The following is a 19,665-nucleotide window of genomic DNA, read 5'->3' on the forward strand; positions in this document are numbered from 1 at the left end:
GTTGAGTTTGTAACCAAGAGTTTGCAGTGATTAAACAAGGCCAGAGATCATAGTTTAAAAATCTTTTTTGACAAAGCTCTGCAACGAGCAGCTTTCAAAAGATTTGAGTGAAAAGGTGACACGTGGCCACCGGAGCCGCTACGACTGGACAGAGAGATGAACTATTACCAATATTTCAATGACAGAACACATACAGAACCAAACTGGAGCAAAATGCCAGTGGAGGCAAGAGTGAGGAGGCAGAAGCCTGAATGAAAAAGCTCACATGCTACTTTCAAGGTACAATAAATAAAATATGGGCGCGCAATGGACACAGTGATGTGTTATCAATATTTTAAGACTTTCACGTCTCATTTCATACCGCTTCCCTGGATTGCCACCAACGTCCCCAAAATGTTCTTAACTGCTTCTACTTAGGAAAAAGCAGACGCACCAAACCATAATTGTCATATTTAGAGAGAAAAACACATTAATAATTGATGTCAAGATAAAGTGTTGTTAATTTCCCCGTCTTTGAGCTCTTGTCTGGTAATTATACATGTATTTTTATAGGAATCACTGAATTAGCACAGAATGTCAAATTAGTTAAAGTGGTGAAAAGCATGTGGTGGATGGATGGACTGATGGAGCAATTAGGCCAAAGTGAAGCAACTGAATTCTCTTGAACTTTTTTACTTCAAACTCTGGAGGGAAATGAGATCAATTCCTCTGCCAGTCTTTGAGTGGAAATCCAGTTGTCGTCCTCTCATAAATTCACTCACTGTCCTGATTACCCTGCACTGCGGCAGAGAGGCAAATGGGTGAGCAGCAGTGGGGGTGTGTGGGGGTGGGTGGGGGTGAATGAGATGCTCACTGACCCTGCCACCATCACAACCCAGCAGTCTGATCTAATATCCTGACTGGCTGAATGAGTGGGTGGGTGGGTGGTGTGGAACACAGCAGCCTAACTCTACCCTGTTGATGCCCTGGTTCGATTCCCTCTGTGCGTCCACCACAGTCCTTCACTGCTGTCACTGACGCAGGTTAATGTCTCTAAAAGTACAACGCTCACATGCAGGCAAACGCAAACACTCGCACATTTGTTAATATCATTTTACAAGCTCCACGTTTAAGGTTAACAAATCAATACTGGAGACTCTTGTCATTTATTTAACCAGGACAATAATGACTGTGCAGGCATTCAGAGACAGTCCTGTGGGGAAAGGCCATTAAGCACTGCAGAGACCATAAAGTAGAGACAGGGACTGTAATTGAGAGAATGATTATTTGTCTGTTGCGCAGTCACCTCAAATGTCACAGCGCTCTTCTCTACAGCGAGGTCTGTCAGTCAGATGTGTCCATGCATCGTTATCTAAAGTCATGTGATCGTTTCCAATCAACCAACGACGGAGATGACGTTCATTGTTTTTCAGTCCAGGACAGTTCTGGAAACTTAGTTTCACGTTGTAACTCTAAGCACAAAGTTGTTTATGAAGTGAGTCATAGATTTGTTCAACAGGGTCACGCAGACTTTACCACCGCGCCGCCATTCAGAAATCAGTCTCACCGACGGACGGAAGCGCCCAGGACCGGATACATCCCGCGTCTCTTCCGATTAAATGAGAGGCTGACGATGTTAATTAGGCAGAGTAAATTTACATCAGCAAATTATGTAAGCAGCTAGAAGAGTAACAAAGCGTGATAGCAGTTAAGTCGCAGCTTGGCAAGCACTGCCCTGCCACTTCATGCTGATGTGGCCATGGTCGATCAAGCAGAGAAACCTCAAATGCCAATTAGACATGAGTGGGTAATTGTGTCGGCTGGTGGCACAAGGGACTTTGTTACAATGTCCTGAGGCACTCAGTGTTTCTCCATCCTTCTACAGCACAGCAAGTGACACATCTGACTTCCCTAATGGAGAAGTGCTTTTCTCTCTTTCTCCCTCTCTCACCCACACACACACACACACACACACACACACACACACACACACACACACACACACACACACACACACACACACACACACACACACACACACACACACACACTACACACACACACACACACACACACACACACACACACACACAGCTATTCTTCTTAGGACTCTGCATTGACTTTCATTCATTTGGACAACCTGAACACAGACTTATTCTCAATCCTTTAACCTAACATTAACCTAACCATAATTCACATTTTAGCCCTACATTTCTGTCTCATTAGGACCAGGATTTGGCCTCTGTCCTGAAAAGGTCAGTGTTTCTGCCAGACATAGGAACACAAAAGAATGACTGGCTCATAGAGAGAAGTTCATTTAACTCCACTTCATATAAAACTGCATCATTTAAAATGTCAGGGTGGGTGTCGTCTTTCAGTGGCAAAACAAATTCCCATATTAAAGCCTCAAGGTTTGCGATTTGACTGACATGGTGACAGGTGACGTCTTTCAACTGTCAATCACAGCACTGTTGACTCATGTGAGCCAGGCTTTGTCATGGCGTCTTATTTTCCTCTAAACGGAGACAAAGTTTACTAAATTCACATCACGAGACAATGAACTCCACAGGAAAATTTTCCCACTCCCATCATTTCAAATAAAGTTCTTTTTGCAACCGAGAGTGGTTCACTGCCACGCCCATCAAGCGTCCTGAGCTTCCTTTTTCAATCCAGACGACATCCATTGTTATACACAGTCTAGGAATCCACTGTGCACATAGTTTGTCCACAGATTATTAATTGCACAAAGATATTAAGCAATCTTTTGACCATTAAATGTCATATGTATAATATTATGTATTATACTCCCTCGTGCCTCAGATGGGCCTGCAGAGCAACTCTGGGTCCATGTTCAAACATTAGGCTGGTTACTTGTTTGTCTTATTTCTTGTTTGTCTTTCATTAATCTGGTCTGTCAAAGCACTTTGTAAACTCTGCTTTTATATAAATAAAGTTATTTTTAGGGCCTGAGCACGAACGTACCGATGTCTAAGTCGCACATTGTTGTTCCGAATTTAACCAAACTTGGTACTCTTGTCACTCTCATGATTCCAAAGTAATTTCAATGCATTTCCTTTAGCTCCGCCCACCCAGAAGTTGGCCCTTTTGAGAAACCAAAATGGCTAATCTGTATCTAAAAATAATGGCTTTCATTAATCTGGGCTGTGAAAGCACTTTGTAAACTCTGCTTTTATATAAATGAAGCTGTATATTATTATTATTATTATTCATATTATCATAATTATTGTACTACCTCAGTTAACTGCGGTTAATTGCAGCATAGTCTATAATAAAAAATAATGAATTTCCAAAGTATTAGCAGTTTTTTTGTATAAACGCTAAAGATCTGGACAGAATATTGGACAGTTTTAGGACAATAGTTGTCTAAGGGCTGTGCATGCTAAAAATGAGAAGTCAGTGTCTCTGCTCTCGGACTCAAACCCTCGCTGTGATCACTCCCTCCCTCTCTCCTGCACACCCTCACAGCAGGACTTAGAAGCTCACGACAGCCTCCCACGTCTCCACTTTCTCGGCTACTCGTGATTCTAATTGGCTCAGACCAGTCTCATGCCTCTGTAATGCGTGCATGTTAATACTTCCATTGTAACGTTCTCTCACCTAATGGCTGCACAGTCAGAGACATTTTCAACCATATTACCTCTTATCGAGTTACAGAGCCCCATCGTTCCAAATAAGACAAATTTAATTGATCCAGTCTATAAAAATCTCTGTGCTGCTGTGAAAGACCTGTTTCTTGGCTTTCTTTATTTATTTATCATCTCTGTTTCCCCACCTTGCAGTGTGAAGCCCTGCATGAGGCACAAGGAAATTAGGTTTATTCCACTCCGTACAAAAAAAGGAAGGATGCAGAGGAGTAATTCAAAGGTTTTAAAATTAGATCAATGGTCTCAACGATCAATCACAGGCAGGCAACCTCAGGTGTCAGCCATGGTTGTAAGTTCAAATTGAACCTTTAAAACAGCAGGCACAAAGTCCACACTTAACAGAACTATGCAGGGGGACTCGAGCTGCACAAAGAACCAACCAAAGAAAATACAGACACATAAAAGATGTTACATTGCATTCATCTTTTTGTGTGTCTTTCCTGACAAGTGCTATATCCATATTCAGCACTGCACTTGTAATGTGATAAAGAAACGAAAAAAGCCAAGAACATTTCCATTTCATTTGTTGGCTCAATTGCAAAGGACGCGTTCAGAATGTATTCCAGGCAAAGACGCTGACATGGACAAGACGTTTAGTTTGGAAACTTGGTTATGAAGTATAAAATATAATAGAAATAGAGAAGATGTGTGTAACCCACACACACACACACACACAATCCTGTTAGTCACTCGTGAAGATACTGAGCCTCACTTTGATACTTGAGTGATTAAACAAAATAAATATTATATCCATTGTAAAAGCGAGGGATTGACGAGCGCTGAGCAATAAAACACCAGCCTTAATCTCACCTGTTGAGAGGGAAAACGTGATAATGAGAGAAATGGTGGGTGAACACTCAGGTAATCCTACACCATGAAGGACTTAAGTATTCTGAGCAACCAGATAAACCAAATGTTATATTCTCCAGCAGAGAGAGTGTGTGTGTGTGTGTTGGTTTATAGTTTGCAGTATGGGAACTGTATGTTTGTGCTACAGAGGGCATAACCGCCGCCCCCCCCCATTAGAAATACTGTGATGATGGTGGAGAGGTTTATAATTTGCCCAGGAGGATTTTTCTGCCTCACCATATTTTGAAAGCAGTCGAAGCAACTTTCAGACTATAATTCCATTTCTATTCCCTTTCCACAGCCTATTAGAAAAGAAAAAGATATATTTTTTAAAACATTATTACAGTTTTTACTACATTCTTATATGTTGGCGAGTGAGCTCAACGCTGCTAATGAAGAAAACAGAAAAGTGCTCCGTCCATTTCCAACGACATGCACGATGAAAATACTCCAAATCATCAAATCTCAACGAAGGGTTTAATGCAACGATTTAGCCGAGTCAGTCAGTTAATAAACATACACAGAACGACAGCCTCAGTTCATCTTTGTTTCTGAGTTATTCCGTGAATTTTGGATGGAAAACTTCTTCTTGGATCCATCTTTGAAAACTATAGCACTGTAGCACAAATACGAGTCACTCCCAGAACACCAGTGAGCAAAAAGGAAGAACCCTGGTGTAACCGAGTTCTTGTGAACTGTTGTTTTTTTGACACTGTTGATGGCAACAATTTCAAAGAAAGAGAAATTCATTTGAAATCACGTCTGTGCTGCTCTGTCTCTTGAGTCCATACTCTCTCTCCAGCTCTCCATATCATTAATCTATCTTGTTACTGAACCATCAGGTGGGAGCTTTTAATAGCAAGCAAGTTAATCAGTCACTTACTGATTCAACCACCGCAGCTGGCGAGGCTTCAATTCCAACTTTTAAAAAAGGGAGTCTTGTGTTGGTTTCATTACAAATGACTCTCAGTATACATTCAGACAGTAGAGTGTAATTTGACAGAGTTAAGACAGTTGTTTTAAGTCGAGTAAAGTAGAATATCCTTGGAAATAACATTCAAATGCTTGCGCAAGATGAATACTAATGAACTATAGAGAAGTGATTGCTGGAAGAGATGGGGGAACAGGGCAATTAAAGAATGCCTGCAGCAACTTTACAGAGGACAAAGCATCCAGTCCTTTTAATTAAATTCTGTGGCAGACACCTGGCCTTTCACCTCCTCTTCCATTTCCCCGTGCTCCCAAGTGGCAGCCACAAGAGGGGCATCTCACAAGCTTCATACTTCTCTGTTTCATTCATCGTATTCATGGACAAAAGCTCCCAACAGATCTAATCAGTCATGGAGGAGATAGACATCACAGTCACCATTTACCCCACAGGATCATTCCAACACCATGTGAGCCAGCGTCCATTCAAACTCAACTGACAGACGTCACTCACTCAGTGTTTGTAGGAGTAAACCACAGTTGTCCTAAGTGTTGGAGTCACAGATCGTCTGAAATGTGAAAGTGACACACAGCAGCGCCAACGCTCCGAGCCACGCGATTAAAGGGAACACAGAGTACAGGATAAGTGAGGTTCACCACCTCGCTCCCGCAGGGATCTGTTACAAGTACAAGACAGTGAGCAGGAACAAACGTCAAAGGGAAGCTCCCTGGTAATGGTACGGAAGTTAATAAAATGAAGGCAGGTAATGGAAATTGGTTTTAAACCACTGGCCACATTCCTCCAGAGATAGAGATGGCTTGGACTAATGAGGCCTGACAGCCTATTCCACAATAGTTCCACACTTACAGCGTATTCACCTCCAACACCGTCTGCCCCCACCTCCAGGACAAGACGAGGGAGAGAGGATAAAGTTAGAACTTCACACCGATTAACTACTCCCTGTTATCTAGTTATTTAACGGCCAATCCCACTTGAAAGTGTGCAGAGGGAGAACGCTCGCGCTCACATCACGACCATTCTCTCATCCTGCACAAGTCTTACTTAACACTGACAACAATATTCACCACAGCTGCGCCAAGATCTCAGCAACAAACAAAAAGATCACTTTATATAATTATTTATACTGCAACGTATGTTCTACAAGAGGTTCTATTATAACGGCACATTACACATCCAAGTTTCAGGATGAAAATGAGTCAAAGTATGGACAGTAAAAGTGATAAATGAACATCTAGTCAGTGATTAGTTAAGACCTTAAGGTGGTCTATTAACAGCAGAGATAACTATTTTTAGACAATTAGCACTTACCTAATTTTTTAATGAACTTATTTAGGGTTAATTGCATTGGTGCTATTGTGTGATAGAATAAGAGTGACAATGTCAAGAAGGAGGTGGGGGGGGGGAAAGTCCCTGTAGTGGAATGGAATTATTAATCTGTTTCATCATCATGTCAGAAAAATGTTTTCTTACCCCAATTTCATAATTGCAATAATAATTACAGAAGTTATAATTAGAGTCATAATTTGAACATAACACGTGTGGTATTTAAAACTGTAAAACCTGTAAATGAACAGAGGTGATGTTGACTAAGGTTTGACCATGAAGTCTGTCTGTGATGTGTCACTTCTTAGTTTCTACAGACGAAGATATATATATATATATATATATATATATATACACATATACATATATATATATATATATATATATATATATATATATATATATATACATATACATATATATATATATATATATATATATATATATATATATATATATATATATATGTATATAAATATATATATATAAAGATATATATATATATACACATAACAGATGAGAGCCAATGAAAAACTACACAGAGACAGAGACAAACGCTAGAGCTCACACTGAAATGTCTGGACCTGCTAACACTTCCCAGCTTCCCCTGCTGCTGCTGCTGCTGCTGCTGCTGCTGTTAATGCTGCTGCTGCTGCTGCTGTTAATGCTGCTGCTGCTGCTGCTGCTGCTGCTGTTAATGCAGTCTGAGTCCACTTCCTCCTCTGCTTCAGCTCCAAGTCAATGTGGAGCTAATGTGTTGTTTTTATTTCCCCCCAAAGATAATGTTTGAGGTGTTGTGCTCTGACGAGCCATCTTCATTCATCCACACCACGACCGAGTGTCGGGGAGAAGGAGACCTTCGGGGCAAGTGCTATGACGGAATGTTTCCTCACATTTCAGCAACTTCTCAACAAACTTTTGTTGTTATTTATTACCGCATGTCATATACTAAGAATATCTACTTGTGGTTAATATGTCATATGTAATTATAATTATTTGTCAAATATTTTAAATGTTTTTCTGTTACTTCTTCTTCTTCTTCTTCCACAGACTGAACCTTCACAACAAGAAGATCTTTTTGTCTCGTATCTTCCTGGTTTGGAGTAGAAATGTTGAGGTATACACAGATTCTTTATTTAGGAAGTAAAGTATGCCTTTTCATGATTCTCCTGGTGATAAGACATTGTCTTTGATTGCATACACTGATGAAGGTCCTCCTGTAGACCCCAGTGTAAACACAAGGGGAATGTTTGAAGTGAAGACGTTGGGGATGAAGCTATTCCCTGATGTTCAGAGCATGAGAGACAAAGAAAAACATAATCTCGTCCCAACTCCCCTGAACATTCATAAATAAAATATCAAGCAACTGAAACCCTACAGGACAATCCGCACTCGTTACACAAGCGAGCAGAATTGGTCAGAAGAAAGGCAGCCAGGGGAAAGTTTGGATCCCAAAGGTGTTGGATGGTTATAGTTAATGAATTGGAAGCAGGAGCAGTTTTGCTGCGTCCTCGTGCCCCAGGTCGGCCCCGACTCCACCAGAGCCGGCGCCGAGAGAAAGGTGCTCCGTCTAATCTGGCCTCATTTTATGCCTCTTTAACCGTGACCAATGTATTTAAATGGCAGTTTCTTTGACAGATGCTCAGTTCAAATTATTTCTCACAGGAAATTTGTAGCAGTGATATTAAATATCCTTCAGGCCAGGTCTGCCCAAAGAGAACATAGAAACATCAAAAGGCCAAACACTTCAAAAAGTCAAACTAATGATCTGAGCCCACCTCTGGGGAGGAGGAGAGCTTCAACTTTGTCCAACACGCCTCTGGCCACAAAAACAGATTTCCTTTAAGTGTAGATCTGACCGTTTGCCCAACCCTACAACTTCTGCATTTAAACGGGATTTCACATGCATACTGTATATCTGCCCATCACTGAACATCCACATCTGACACACCGTGTGCGGTCTTTGCAGAATAATCTACTCTCTGTCTTTCACACATACAAGTGTCGTCGACTCCTTGGGAGAGAATGTGAAGCACTTGTTTGCATGTGTCCACAGTCAAAGAGGCACGAGGAGCAACTCACTGACAACGAGAGGAAGACAAAGACTCAGTCAGAGAGGGAGATTAATAATGAGAGCAGGGAACAGATGGCAACATTCAGCTTAAACCCTGACGGGAGATGACTGCGGCCATTTAGTAATAATAAGCTACCCAATCTGCACTTGTGCGTGGTTTGACTGAACAGAAACGCCTGGTCAGACGGGCCAGAGGTGCGAGGAGCGAGAGACGTGAACGGACCGGGAAGCAGGGAGGCTTGAAAACTGTCACACTTTCCTGATGTGAACTCACATGAGGTGAAGGACAGAAGCCCGAGAGTGAACGTAAGTAGTGAACGAGTAGTGAGTTGTTTCAGTAACGACATCAGCACCGACATCGAGGAGTAGAAGGTTCTGTGGGGACTACAACTGCCAAAAAAACAAGGCATGTTTTCATTTGTTAACTTTTTCAGACACGTAGTGGTTTGTTTTCAATATTTGTCCTTAGTTCTTTTCTCCATGCTCCAAATAAAAATTGCCACATTCTGCTTATTTGTAAAGATCATCTTCTTTGATGGATTCCAAGAATATGCCGTGTACTAAGATGAAGAGAAGTGAAGCTCTGCTGTAAAGAATAACAATCGCACACTGACCCTTTGAAATATTAACAGTGAAATGAACGAGCACCGTATGCGAGGCTGGATGTTTCTTTTCTAATGAACTGCTTTCTTTTAAAATAAAAAAGCCATATTTTCTTTGTGTAGGCTGTGGGGCTAAACAAAAAGCAAATGTTCAACTTCATCTCTGTGAAGTTGTGCCGGGCTTTGAAAAACAAACCCTACACTCGCCTGCCCGAAATCACCCACTGTTTCATGAGTCAGAACAAATACCTCCACGAATTAGTGAAATCATTTATCACGCCACTATTTTAAATACTACTGACATGTTTTTGTTGCAACAGCCAAGAGAGGCAGAGAGTCTGACAGTAGAAGTTCAAGCAGCTATTTAGAATAAACACGGAACGGTTGTTTTAGTATAAGCTGCAGCTGAAGCAAGAGCTTCTGCCCGCTCGGCCTGTCCGGCCACGGCGCTAATATTTAGTCAAGGTGTTTCCCACAGTGACAGACTTAACAGAATGTAAACGCTGCCAAAGATGCACCCAGTGTACGCAAGCGGGAACAGTATTGTGTAACGCTGCAAAGTTACCATGAAGAATGAAGAATCTGTTCCTCTGTGAGCGTCAGCTGAAGGCACACAAACGAGGATCAGGTTCCTTCTGCTAATAATCTATAATTCAAGACTATAGTTCAAACAAGCTACCACTCACAGATTTGACTATTTCAGAACTATGCATGAAACAACGTGAGCTCTCTGGGGCCCGGATTCTATAAAAGTTTGGTTTCATCAAGTCATTTAAACAAAGTCTTTATTTATGCAGCACTTTTCAAACCCTCCCAACACACACACACACACACACACACACACACACACACACCTCAGTATATGCTGCTGACAATGACAAAACTCCAGAGATATAAAATGATATACATTGAAAATAAATAAATAACTGGAGTTAAAAGATTTAACAAATTTAAAATTAGATACAGACACAAACAGATAAGCAAATAACTTAAAAGTGAGTTAAGCAATGATTGAAAAAATGTTTGAATAATTATGTAAAACAGGCTAAAATATATTTTTTTAAAAAAGGGAAAAATAAATATGAATTCAATTAAAGGTTAAAGGGAGTCTGCTTTTAAAAGCATCAACACTCACAGTATCATGCACAGCCCTCACATGCCATACAGGACCCTGTATATCTATAGTAGAAAGCCTGAGACACAGTATGCACCGAAACCTTAAATCAGTTTACCCCGAAGGAAATCCATCTGAAATGTCAGCCCCTGCCTTTCCTGTCTCTCTCTCCACTGTCACCGTCAATAAAGCTGAAAAGCCAAAAATAATAATATTTAAAAAATGTCAGCTATGACTGGCTGGATGTAAACCTGTAAGCATTAACCCAGAACAGCTGTCCTCTCCCCCTCGGCAACTCCAGAGTCCGCCATCAGAAGAATCAGCCCACAGTCCTGTTAGCCACATGCCGCATGCATTTCATTTTCAACATCTGCTGCCTTCATGCTTCTATGTTTTCCATTCCCACTGCGCATTCTTCACAAATTCAGTAGCTTCCTTCTTCTGCATTTGTAAATGTTGTTGATTGTGGAAAGCGTCCATGTTTACTTTGAATCCCTGGCCTTTCGTGGAGCAGCTCTAATTACCTGCAGCTGTTTACTTTGCTGCTTTCATTGGCCGGATTCTTCAAAACGTTTTCAAAGTCACTCTGAATGTAAGAGAAGTGATGCAGCACCCTTCTAATCACACTAAGTCCACATTCATTCGGGGCTGTACGTTCACAAATTGAACAATACTGTGTGAGATAAACATTCATTTACGGCCGCACACTTGCTCTGAGTGAACCAACATCGCGTCACTTCCAATAAACCGCACGTCCACTGCACGAGGAACGTCCACCCTGAAGACATCGTCTTTTATTTTGCTGCAATCTGGAGCATCATTTTATGCATCCTCTCATGTCTCTAATGTCTGAGCGCAACGAGGGAACGCGGAGAGAAAAAGAGAGAACAGTCAGCTGCTCTTTGCCCAAGGACCTCGTCTCCTCTCTCGTCTCCTCTCACGTCTCCTCTCACGTCTCCTCTCACGTCTCCTCTCATGTCTCCTCTCTCCTGCTCAGTTTGACAGCATGTAACAGCGAATTTTACACCGTCTGGGCCAAAAATTGGCATTTTGAACTGTGGTTATTCCTCCAGTATAATCTAATTAAAAGACACTGCCAGTGGCGTAGAAATCAGAGCATTATAAAGTTTGATAGACAGACGGACTTAAAAGTCAGCTGCACAACACACCAGTGAAAAACTTCAGAGCCTGGACTGGAAGAGGTTTGGGCTAACTGAATTAGCCCGGCTACATGCTCTGTACCCACTATAAGAGCAATATTAGGTGCTGAAATAAGATTTTACAGTTTTTCAGCTTTGAAGTCCTGCCAAAGATTCTGTGAGTGACATTAGATTACACGCCACGCAAGGATGAGTGAACCAGATACACTGTGATGTTCTTTAAAAGCATGGCTAAGTATAGGTTTCCATGGTCACGTTCCAGTTCTGACGGGTTTTTTGGTAAAGGCCCAATTCTACACCAGTAACGACATGCACAATACGACAACTTTATTCTGGAGGAAAGATCTGCTGCATGATACAATCTGGTCCACTGTCAAAAACAATCTCACCCCTGCATGTCTTTGCAGAGCGTGACAAGGGCTCGAGTCCAGCCAAGCATGCACGAGTCGGATCCAACAGAAGATATTCTGGAGCGTTTGTTCAGGTGAATCTCCACGACGACGACGCGTCAGGGACGGTAAAAACACAAGAGTTACAGAAGAAGTTAGTGTGTGTGTGCGACTGACGGAAAGGCAGAGACAGACCCACAATGCAACAGCAGCACTGTGTCGCAGAGGTTTTCTCATCCAGAGAAATACTGTATAAAAAAAAACAATTCAGTTCATTTCATTTTACTCTGTTTTACTCATATGAAGGAGTAGTCGACAAGATCTCTGGAAAAATGCTGACTCTATGAGTGAAAATCACTCCCTCACTCGTTTATTGCACACAGGGTTTGTTGGGGGTGCTGGTTCCAATCCCAGCTGACGTAGAAAGGCAGGGTACACCCTGGACGGGTTGCCAGTCCATCGCACAAAGACAAACCACCATTGTTTCTCACATTGACGCGTTAACCTCCGCAGCAGAAACCCACGCACACACGGAACGGTCGCACAAAAATGGTAAAGGTTTGCTTCAGAATAAGCATTTCTACGCAGTGAAGGGACGGCGTTCTGCGCCGCAGCCAAAACAGAAACAAGTGCCAGAGAGTGAAGCAAGTGAAGAACATGGTCCGTGGTATGTGAAGGCCAGCGCAGTAACCTGATGCTCTGCACACCAGCGCTGTGTTTCTTATTGTGCGTACCTTCTTTCTAGTCCTCTCTAGACCGTGACACAGTTCTAAAATATAGCACCATTAGCTGTGAGGGATGACAATGTAGTTTGCATTCTCAGTAGTTTAAGCTTAATTAAATGTGATTAGATTCATTTTCTCCAGCAGAGTAGAGCAACAATAAGCACCTTTCATTTCAGTGTACACTGAGCATGAATGCAACAGTCTTCATTTATTATCCATCAATATTATGCAGTTATTGTATCCCTTTCTTCTGTTCATAATTCCACATGGTAAATTTCCTGAGAGCCTAATGAGAAAGAATGAAAGAAAAGCGGAGCATGAAAATGGCTACAAGGTTTCCCCCCTCTCTCATTCTCCTCAGTCTATAATAGTGAATGGTTTTTATTAACTTTATTTAATTATCTCACAAAGCTCTCGCTTTTTTTCTTTCTTTTTTCTTTTTTTTACACTCTTACACTGAGCCATATCTGGCTGCGTCCCGCTCCCACTGTGTGAGCTTTGTAATTTAATAAAGCTTAATTTAAGAGAGAAGTTGATTAAAAAAAATTAAGCTCCAGTGATCACCACGGCCTCAGCCCTCCCCAATTTGTGAAAAAGATCCAATATTTCATATTATGAACATGTCGGGCAGAAATTATCACCGCAGGACAAGTCAGTGTTTTCCATATAATCGTTTGATAATGACAGCAAACCCCACTACGACAAATGTCCCACTAAAATGTGGAAAACGACAGGAGCTGAAACAGTTTCACTCCTTTACTGCAGGTCAGGCTTTTTTTTCCTCCTCTCTGCTGTCTGTCCATCATCCACGTATTAATTTTTTCATTCATAATTCATATTTTCCCGGCTCTTCTGACAGCAGGTGACAGCCAGAACTTGTCATCCAGCTGTGAAGGAGATTTCTTCTATATCGACCTCTTTAGCGAGAATGACGAAACTTGAGTGCAATAACAGATTGAAGGGAAATTCCAGCCTCGTGCCCTCTCTGCGTGGTTTCACTGGAGAAAATTGCACCAACAGTATAATTACTCCATATTCATGCAGACTCTTTGAAACACAATCTCCCTAAGTTGTCCCATCTGTGCAGCACAGTGTACACATACACACACAACTCACTGATACAGATACAATATTCAAGCTGTCAATTGCTATTGTAAGAAAAAAATAATGATAACACTGCAGCTTAAAGTCAAACGCCTTCTTACAGCTGCAGAAACATAATCCGCACAATTAATGTCTGAAAATTATAGCCGGGATCTCGTCGCAGTTTTGAGCCATAAGTTATTGATTTGGAAATGAAAACCTGGACTCTTCAAGGTTAAACCCAGTCCACCCTCATTACTGCTCTGTCCTTGAGAGGCCCGCGCCAGGACTGCTTTAATGAAGGTGAATTTAATGGGATTTAATGTATCTGGGGGCAATGGAGCAGCAGAGATATGGTTTTAACAAAGAGCAAGGGACTAAGGGTACGGCCAAGAGAGCAGCCATTTTCCTCTCTCTCTTATTTATTTCACATTTGGCCGAGCAGAGTAAAAGACGCACAAGACGTTTTGGTCCGACTCAGCCCCGAGAGTGTGTGTGGTTGCATTTGTGTAGTCGGGACAATGCAGACCTCTGGCCTTCCATCTTTGCATTCACACAGATATTGAATAACACAGCATTGTTGTAACAGAGTGGAATGACACAGTTTAATGGTTATCCATAAATGGGGCTATTTTTCCTTTTTTAGATATGTTAAAGAAGAAAGAATTGCTCCCAAATCTAACGTCTATGTTGCTTTTGGCACTAAAACACTGACGGTGGAGTGTTTGAACGTTACACTGGGAAACAGACGCGATGGGATTCAGGACATTTTGCCCTGAATTTTAAATGAGAATGTCATTTTTCATCACTCCTTCACACAAACTTATCAAGGTCTTCTCTCTCTCGATGTGTTGCATCATATGATTTCTGTGCAGGTCAGCATTGTGTGGGTGCCTTTGGCAGCGTAACACTAAGCTTTAGGACAAGTCATGTTCTTACATCTTTTTATTTTCATAAACTGCTTCTATTATTAATTTTGCAGAGTTCTCACAAATACTGAATTCCATGTGCTTCACGCAGCTTGGCCCATCAGCCGCGAGGTCATGACCCCGTGGCTGTGCCTTCAGCTTTTGATGTGAACAATGCATTCTTTCTGCAAACAATATTAATAATGACCCACTCCCACAGCAATGCCAAAGTCTTGAAAAGCAAGAAAGAACTAAAACACTTTCATACCTGGTGTTGAAATCTGTGCACAGCTGTTTCTCTTCTTCTTCTTCTTCTTCTTCTTCTTCCTCCTCTTCTTCCTCTTCTTCCTCCTCCTCCTCCTCTCTGAAAACCTGCTGCAGAGCTGTCAGCGCACTAATTCACAAACAGATGGAGAAAAGCAAAGATTAAAGATGAAATAATTGTATTACTGTTCAGTGCCTAGTCCTGTTCAACGACACATTTAAGAACACGTCTTTGACTGCTCTGGTGGAATACACTGAACCACACCGAGGTGAGAAACGTCCAGTAAGGATTTACTATTAAGAATGTGCAGAAACTTTCCATTTAAGAAAGAATGCCAGACATACTGACCTCATCTTCTTTCAACATAAAGTGTTTCCAAATAAATGTCTCAGTTACTATTTCAGTAATTATTGCACAGTGCTGATCAAAAGTGTCTGACCAGGTGCCATCTTTATCTTCAGCTCTGCAACCACTTCATTCTTCAAATTCTGCAGAAGCTGTAAAATAGACCATGTGAATTCCCTCAAACAACAGGTTAGGATTAAAACGCTGGTTTAATAACAAGTGACTTTATGATGGTCATTATTCCCTGAATGTTTTTCTTTCACATGCGTCTGACACACCCAAACTCAAAGAGAGAGGAGTAACAGACCTCAGTATTCAGGTCACATGTTCTGCACTGGCACCCCGAGTTTCCAGTTTAGATGTACAAAACAACTCATGTGGACGGCATCATGAAAGCAGCCCCACAAAGATGTGCTACATCAGCTCTGACAAAGAAAGGAAGCTGCAGACACTGTTGACCTTCTGTTGGCAGAGTGTGTTCATCCCACACCTCAACACATTATTCAACACATTATTCAACACATTATTCAACGTACTCACAATCTCAAGGTAAGAGTCACAACGTGAGCTTCTGTCGCAAAAAAGCAACTCAAACATGTCTGATGCAATATTATATATATATATATGAATATAAAGTGTAAAGAGTAGTGAACTAACATTAGCCAACACTCAAGTTGTCTTTGCCAGTGTGTCGTCTTTGGCTTTTGTGTATTTGTCACAAATGCATCTGTCTACAGTATCTGTCGCTGACACTCAAACACACAGAGGAACCAAATGAGACAAAAACAACAACTCCCACGACCCCATGACCCCACGACCCCACGACACCACACTGCTTCCTGACATCAAACTCTTTCTATTGTTATCGTTTTTGAGGGATTTACATTCAATCACATGAATTGAATTTGTGTGACTCACAATATCCCATTATTAACAAGCTAATATTAAAGTGTAGATCACACACAGCTACTTTGTGAAAGTTCAAAAGCAAATGAACCTTCTCAAAAAGCATGAGCGTCCAGAATGAGAGTGTAACTAACACAAAGTACATGTTAGTGCTGATTGTGTCCAACTATGAACAGAGCGACAGACGACACACAGAAGCAGTAACTGACAACTGAGTTGTTCAGTGCACTTTCACACAGGTGTTACTGTCATGACTGTGCCCAGGTATGACAGTCACGTGTTCTCTATGAACGTATTGTGGTTCCTGCTCCAGTTCATGTCATTGTTCATGTGAACACACAAACACATGAACGCGGGACCAGATCCAGATGACTTTATAGCCAGTTAAGCATTAATAATGTATGAACAGAACCAACCTTTTTCCCACAGAACCTGTGGAAGTGGCTCGTGTTCACCTCTCACTTTGCAGGTGATGGTGCAACATCATCATCATCATCATCATCATCATCATCGTATGTATAATTATAGAATCAAGCATGTAGCTAACGCTGTATCTTCAGTGCAGAGGAGTTCATGATCACCTGGTCAATGTTTCCATCATGTTTCCTCTGTAGCTCGTTAACATTCAGCTCGCGCCGCTCTTTTTCACTTCCACGTGCTGCCGGAACTCTGCACACGTCATTCCTGTTCGTCACATTGTTTGTTTGTTAAACTGACACGAGGAGCGAAATCCGTGCGCCCACGTGCGAGCTGCGGCCCACTGGTGGACCTTAGAGGTACTGCAGGTGGACCTCAGGCTGGGCTGGAAATAAAGTCATTTATGATGGGTTTTAATAACTGTTCATTGATATAAAGGACACATATGTTCATGTCAACATTATCTGTGTACGTCAGTGTTGTTCTTCATTATCAGTCATGTACACATGGAGATGATTCTGTATCTGTAGTTGTGAGGGATTTTTAAACTGAAACCACACATTGTTCAAAAACCCTTCTTCAGGTTCCTCACACACGTTCACCAGAAGAAAAGAAAGTTTGTTGTGTCACAGTTTCATCTAAACGACTCTTTCAGGTGCAGTCACTCACATGAGAGCAGGAATCATGGAAAACCACATTGATTGCTGAAATAATCTGATTAAATAGCAACATTTTGGATTAAAGAGACGTCTTCTGCATGTGACCTCGACTAATCTATGTAAAATGATACAGATCAGATCCTTGAGATAATGTTGTGATACAAATAAAACTGTCTTCATTACAGTAACACACTTCATTTGTCTGCAGTGTTTAAAGCCACAGTCCTTTGTTCTTTGTCGTTCTATCATCAGTGCTTGTGGTTTTTTGATTCAAGGATGAGTGGTTACTGTTTTCCATTTAAGATGATGTTTGCGTAATAAAACCTGATGTTTTTGTGTTTTCTTGTTGGTTTTTTTGTGTTTTTTTTGGCCTCCCATCAATGTTTCTTCAGCTCAAACCCTTCCAAAGTCTGCTCCTCTACTTTGGAGTTAACAACATCCATCCTTCAAACCTGCTGTGACAATGGAGTTGCAGAGCGGCAAAGACAAAGCACTCCTCACCATCTAAGGGCTGCATGTGTCCATCTGGAAAAGACATTGGAACAAACAGGTTGTAGGGGCAACTGGAGTCTCTCTCTCTCTCTCCCTCTCTCCCTCTGTCTCCCTCTCTCTCTCTCTCTCTCTGGTGTCTGTGACAGGCCCTCTCCCGGTGAGCTAGTCTCTATGATGAATGACCACCTTTCCAGTCTTTATCGCCCCACTAAATCATGTGCTTACCATGCTTTTATGACCAATTTTTGCTGCTTTGTTTTACTCTTTTTTGTTGAATGGAACTCAATGAAAGGCAGTTTTTGTTGTTTTCACTGCACGTGCTGTGGTTCCAGGTTTTATCACTGCGTTGATATTCAGGTGGAGATTTTGTCGTATTCATCAAACACATGTTTGGACCGAGAGACGCTCGTCCCGTGGAAAACGCTCTCATTCAAAGCACAAATATTTGATTTGATTCATTTACTGTTTCATACAACATCTAACCAAGGAATGTGTTATTGTGTTATATGTTATAATGTTATAAATGATTGACGTGACGGAGAGTTACATGTGGAGTAGGTCAGAATCCAGAGACTGACAGGTGGACAATATGTGAGGCCAGTACAGAGAGCGGGTTGAGGCATAATGAATTACAACAGAATGGACTTTCATGTCTTTGTGAATGTCTATATTTCCTTTTGATCATATTTCTTCACGCCTTGATAGTTTTTTTATGTCACTACGATGGACTCTTTAGAGAAAGGTCACGACAGATAATATACATGTGTATGAGTTAGTGACGATTAGAGAAGAGTCGGACGGTGTTTTTGATTAAGAAACGTGATTCTCAAATGTTTCTCCAAGACAAATACTATACTTCACTCTCTGACTTTAGAAAGAAAAGAGGCTTTCACGAATAATTTAATACGAATTTAGAGAAAAATGATTTTAATAGTTATATAATATACGATTACAAGAACTGTTTGTGTGAAGGTTTTATTCTGTGGATTATAACCCTGATACTGAGTGGACCACATATGCATTACCACTGGGCTCCATGAGAGAATATCAAATAAGTGAAAGGTTATTGGAGAGATTCCTCACATATGAGGCATGCTGGGAAATCACGCAACATCCAACAGTTGAGGACATTTGTTTATAATTCACAGTTATGCAGATGCTGTGTATTAAGCTAGGAAAAGAAGCATTAACACATATAAAGTCGAGTAGACTTGTTTTACAGCGACCTTGATGTTTGAGAAGCTTTTGTTCACATTCAAAATGAGGCCTGATGTGATGTACTTTGTCTCCCCCCAGTGGACAGAGAAAACTCTGCCTCGTAATGTGTCCAGCTGAGGTAAACCATGAAATACATAAGACTTGAGAAACATTGTTTCCAGCTAAAGTGGTTATTTTTGAAGTTTTAAATGTGATTTTCACAACTGAACCGACAGAATCTCACAGCAGAGAAGATTCTGCAGTCCCATAGCTTTCTTCGTTCTTTCTTTCTTTCGTTCTTTCTTTCTTTCTTTCATTCTTTTCTTTACCATCTATCAATCATACAAGCAAAGCCGGACTGTGTGAGCCACTGCCACGGGAGGTCTGACCTGCGGCCTAGCGTGACATTCAAGAAAGGAGTACTACTCACCCAGGAAATCCCATTACACCAAAGTATGATGGATATCAGAGCTGCCAAAGCTCGTATGTGGCCTGACATATCATTTTTTATAATTTGTTTAAAAAAAGAAAAAAGACCAAGATCACCTTTATCCCTGTCTTTCA

The 19,665-nt window shown here is 41.3% G+C and overlaps 1 protein-coding gene across 1 annotated transcript in view; it reads right to left on the reverse strand.

Moving 5' to 3' along the window:
- Positions 1 to 19,665, reverse strand: part of swap70a (switching B cell complex subunit SWAP70a) — a 924,354-nt gene that overhangs the window by 105,668 nt on the left and 799,021 nt on the right. The window lies entirely within an intron of this gene.

Source organism: Solea senegalensis, linkage group LG7, assembly GCF_019176455.1.
Source record: "Solea senegalensis isolate Sse05_10M linkage group LG7, IFAPA_SoseM_1, whole genome shotgun sequence".
Taxonomy (NCBI): domain Eukaryota; kingdom Metazoa; phylum Chordata; class Actinopteri; order Pleuronectiformes; family Soleidae; genus Solea; species Solea senegalensis.